Below are 5,249 nucleotides of genomic sequence, written 5' to 3' on the forward strand. Positions count from 1 at the left end.
CATAGAACACAACCTCAACATCGCACCTGGGAGTAACCCTATAAAGCAAAAGAAGCGAGGAGAGGCGGCAGACCGCAATAGGGCTATTAACGCAGAAGTGGCTGATCTGGTGAGTGTTGGCATACTCAGGGAAGTAATGTTCCCAACATGGATAGCAAACCCGGTCATGGTAAAGAAAGCTAATGGGGCATGATGAATGTGTATAGATTATTCAGATCTTAATAACGCCTGCCCAAAGGATTGTTATCCTCTCCCGAAGATCGATCAGAAAGTCCAATCGCTCAAAGTCTTCCGATTCAAATGTTTCATCGACGCATATAATGGCTATCACCAGGTGCAGATGAAACGAGAAAATGAAGCAAAAACAGCCTTCCATATCGAAAAGGTCACCTTCTGCTATCAGAAAATGCCATTTGGGCTAAATAACGCGGGTGCTACTTACCAGAGGCTGATGGATAAGGTATTCGCCGACCAAATTGGATGGAATATCGAAGTCTACATCGACGATATGGTAATTAAAAGCCGCAATGATGAGATGTTACTCCAAGACGTGGAAGAAACCTTCAAAACGCTAGTCAAAGCGCAGATGGAGTTAAATCCAACTAAGTGTACTTTTGGAGTCGAGGAAAGGCAATTCCTTGGCTATCAGGTGACCAGGAAGGGATTCTACCCAATCCCACCAAAATACAAGAGTTCCTCGAGTCGAAAACTCCATACAACCTTAAGGGAGTACAGGAGATCAACGGTAGGTTAACGAATCTTGGAAGGTTCATTGCAAAATCCGCAGAGAAGGCGCTTACTCTGTATCAAACACTCAAAGGATGCTTAGACAAAAAGCAATTCAAATGGACAGAGGAAGCGGACGTGGCCTTGCAATAATTGAAACATGTACTGCAGTAACTCCCGACTCTCGCCTGGCCACTTCCAGGGAGACGCTACAAATGTACTTAGCAGCGTCTGAGGAGGCTATCTCCTCTGTGTTAGCGGTGGAAAGGGAAGGCAAGCAAATCCCCATTAACTTTGTCAGCAGGGCCCCGCAAGGGCCAGAAGTAAATTACCCGCCCTTGGGAAAACTGGTCCTCGCCCTGGTCTACACAGTGAGACGTTAACGGAGGTATTTCCAAGCGACAAGATGGATGTTCTGACCAGTTACCCAATAAAACAAGTGCTGCTAAGGCCGGAAAAGTCCAGACGCCTAGCCAAGTGCACCATAGAGTTGGGTGAACACGACATCCAGTACCACCCCAGAACCAGCATCAAAGCCCATGCCCTTGCTGACTTCCTGGTTGAAATCCCAGATACCATCAAGGGAGTGCCGACGACAATCTTTGTCGACCCATTAGAGCCTAAAGCCGACAAGGAACTTTGGAAGTTGTATACCGATGACACAGGAAGCAAAGAAGGCTCAGGCGCAGGCCTGATCCTCCAAAGCCCCAAAAGGCGAAGATATCACCTACGCACTGCGGTTCGACTTCCAAGTATCTAACAACGAAGCAGAGTATAAGACACTCCTGTCAGGAATAAGGTTGGCAAAGGAGGTTGGCGCAAAAAAACTAGCAGCTCTTAGTGACTCGTTGCTTATCACAAACCAAATAAATGGAGTATACGAGGCAAAGGACCCTAGGAATACATAAATATCTAGACGCGGTCCGTAATTTAGCCAACACGTTCAAAAGTTTTTCAATAAAGCAAATCTCCCGGGGGAAAAATGTAAGGGCAGGCGCCCTCAGCAAGCTGGCCTCTACCTCGTATGATCATATCACAAAGAAAGTGTTGGTCGAAGTACTCCCGGAAAAGAGTATTTATAACCAAAAAGTCAATACCATATCACCCCCCCCAGAATGGACAACACCATTTGTTAATTACTTGCGCCATGGCGTGCTTCCGGACAATCCACAGGAGGCGAGGAAAGTCATAGTCAGAGCACCGCATTTTGCAACAAGTGACAATCAGTTGTACCGAAGAGGATAATTAAGCCTATGTCTCAGGTACATTTCTAAGACAGAGGGGCAGAATTTTCTCCAAGAAAGCCATTTTGGGGACACAACAGCACATGAAGGCGCCCACACACTCACATGCAAGATACTTCGCCTAGGAGTATATTGGTCGTACGTATACAACGATGTCGCATCCTTAACCAAGAAATGCAAGGAGTGCCAAGCATTCGCCCCTTTTCCAAAATCAACCGGCCATTCCATTGACAATCATCACTAGCCCCTGGCCTTGGCACCAATGGGGGACCGATATAGTGGGACCATTTCCACCGGCGCCAGAAGGCGTAAAGTTTTTGCTGGTAGTCGTGGACTATTTCACCAAGTGGATAGAGGCAGAACCACTGGCCACTGTCACTTGCAAGGAGATGATAAATTTCATGACAAAGAACATCTTGGCCCACTTTAGAACTCCTAGGATCCTCATAAGTGATAACGACACTCAGTTTGAAGGAAGTCCCTTCAAGGAATGGTGTGAAAACACGAAAATCCACCGCAAGTTCACACCAGTAGCGCATCCTTAGGCCAACGGACAGACGGAGATATCCAACAAAACCATAGTCAGTGGTTTGAAGAAATGGCTACTCAGATCAAAGCCCGCCTAGGTGGATGAGCTCCCAACAATGCTATAGTCCTATCGTACCACAACAAGGTCAAGCACGGGAGAAACGCCCTTCAATCTAACCTATAGGACGGAGGCGGTCCTCCCATTGGAAATAGTCATTGGCTCCTTATGAACAGAGAGTTTCGAGGAGGTAGCCAACGAAGAAGGGTGAAGCCAAGACCTGGACATGCTCGACGAGAAATGCAAGGCAGCACAAATGCGCCAACCACTGTATAAATCACGGACTGAGAACTATTACAACCGCCAAGTTCGGACCAAGAACTTCAAAGTTGGAGAATGGGTACTAAGAAATAACGAGTCTAGCCACGTTGAACCATTGGGGAAACTCAATGTCATGCGGGAAGGACCATACAAAATCGTAGAAGCACATAATAATGGTGCCTATGTCCTAGAAGCTCAAGACGAGCGCTCCATTCCAAGAACATGGAATGCGCGGAGCCTGCGCCACTTCTACTCTTAAAGCAAGTGTTAAAGGTAGAACCAGTGCTAGCTGACGCATTGTGTGTTAATTTTAATATGTAAATGTAATCAACATAAATTACTTTACTATTTTCAGTCATATTATGCTCTAAACAAAACCAGAGTAAATAGAAAGGGAAATTCAGATGCTCCTTATATCCAAATCTAAGAAACAAATAGGTTGTGTACATTACCGTGTGGAAACAAGGATTGATCATCCAACGTCACACGAGCGAAATCGTTACAAAAAGGCAGCTAGGGAGTTCACATTAGAAAAGCTCATAACCTTCCTCCCAAAACATGTTCACCAATTAAAGAACACGTGACATGAGTGTATAAGGGTCATAACCTTCCACGGATAAAAAAAAACAAAGTAAACAAAACTGGGCGAGTTTCAAGATGACGATCTTGGCTACACCCAGGGTCTTTAAGCAACATATTAAAACAAATCTCTAAAAGACCAGCTTCAGTAAAGCACAAAGAGTTCACTAGCAAGAGAATTCTGACCAGGGGTGTAAACAAACCCTGTGTACATATAATGTAATGGCCAACATAAACCATACACAGAGTAACCAGGCGAAAGAGTATGTACGATAAACAGAAATATTCACACCCATAAAAAGCAAATATTGTTCAAACTGCCGGACTCCCAGACTTAAAAGATGGCCACAAAGGGCAGTAAAGACAACAAACAAATAAGGAAAATATTGTGAAAGAGGGTTACTGTTGGATTAATGTCTAAGTCCATAACTATATTTGGTATGTACTTGACCCGACCCGACATGGTCCATTTGGGTTGCACTTCACCGATACAATTTATATGGATAGTCTTTTGAGAATAGTATATTTATGATTTATATTAATATATTATAAGTTCTAATATATTAATATGGAATCATATTATTTAACTAGTATTGATCAAGAATTAATTTAGAATTAATTAAGTGATCAAAAAGAACTAATTAAATATGGACTCTTATATATATAGAATGGGCCAAGTTCATTTAGGTTGAGCTAAGCTTTCATGGATGGTCCATGGAGCTTTTAACCCATGGATCCTATGTAAATGAAAGGTCATGGGTATTAGGGTTTACATGGATGTAACCCTAATCCTCCATAATATATAAAGGGGTCCTTGGCTCACAAAATTGGCACAAGTGTGTGAAAATAAGAGTGGGCCGATTTTAGTGTGCATACATATTCTCTCAAGTTCTTCCAAGGTGTTTTGGTGATTTGTGATTCCATTTGAGGCTTCCATACTATTGGGGCTAAGCTCTTAAAGCTTGAAGACATCAAGCTACATCAAAAGGTATGTCATCTAACTAGAACTTTGTAGTATAGGTGCTTCATAATATGCTAGTTAGGATGAAACCTTGGAATAGTTAATATTTGCATGTATAATAGAGAAAATATAGAACCAAGGTTTATAGGGTTGCATGTACACCATAGGAGTGTTAGAATGCTCAAAACCCAACAGTGGTATCAGAGCCATGGGTTGTTTTCTGTTATATTGATGCAAATGTTTTATTTTCAAGTTGGAAAAAAAAGGAAAAAAAAACATGACGTTTGTCAAATTTTAAGATAATTACTTGTTTTGTGAAAAACTAATTATTTGTAAAATTTGAATCATTTGCTATATGAGTTGAATTAGGTCAAATTTAGTAAAAGATAAAATGATATGATTATTTTATTAGTTTTAAAAGGTTGATCTAAATGTTTTAAGGAGTTACAAATTTTGTCATAAAATTTTGGAGCTCAATAGTTTTTTTTAAAAGTTGTGATCTTAAAAGTTTTGAAACTTCCATAAGTTATGGATATGAAAGTTTTTTATTAAAAAAAATAATTTTGATTCAAAGTTTTTATGGAGTTACAAAATTTGGTGTTGATGTTTTAAAGAATTCCATAACTTGTTCTTAAGTTATGGAACATGAAAAGTTTCATCATAAAACAAGTATTTAACTCCATAAGTTATGGAATTCAAAAGTTTTCAAGAGTTACAAAACTTGCCCTCAAGTTTTGGAACTTGGAAAAAGTTTTTTATGATAAAAAAAAAAAGAATTGAATTCTAAAACTCTTGGGTTCATAACTTAAACAATTAATTAAATGGTTTTAATTTTGAGTTTAATAATTGGAATTATGATGTTTTGTTGAATAGTTCAAATTAACTCTTATGG

The sequence above is a fragment of the Lactuca virosa genome, chromosome 4 (genome assembly GCF_052849685.1).
Source record: "Lactuca virosa cultivar CGN04683 chromosome 4, Lactuca_virosa_CGN04683_v6, whole genome shotgun sequence".
Taxonomy (NCBI): Eukaryota; Viridiplantae; Streptophyta; class Magnoliopsida; order Asterales; family Asteraceae; genus Lactuca; species Lactuca virosa.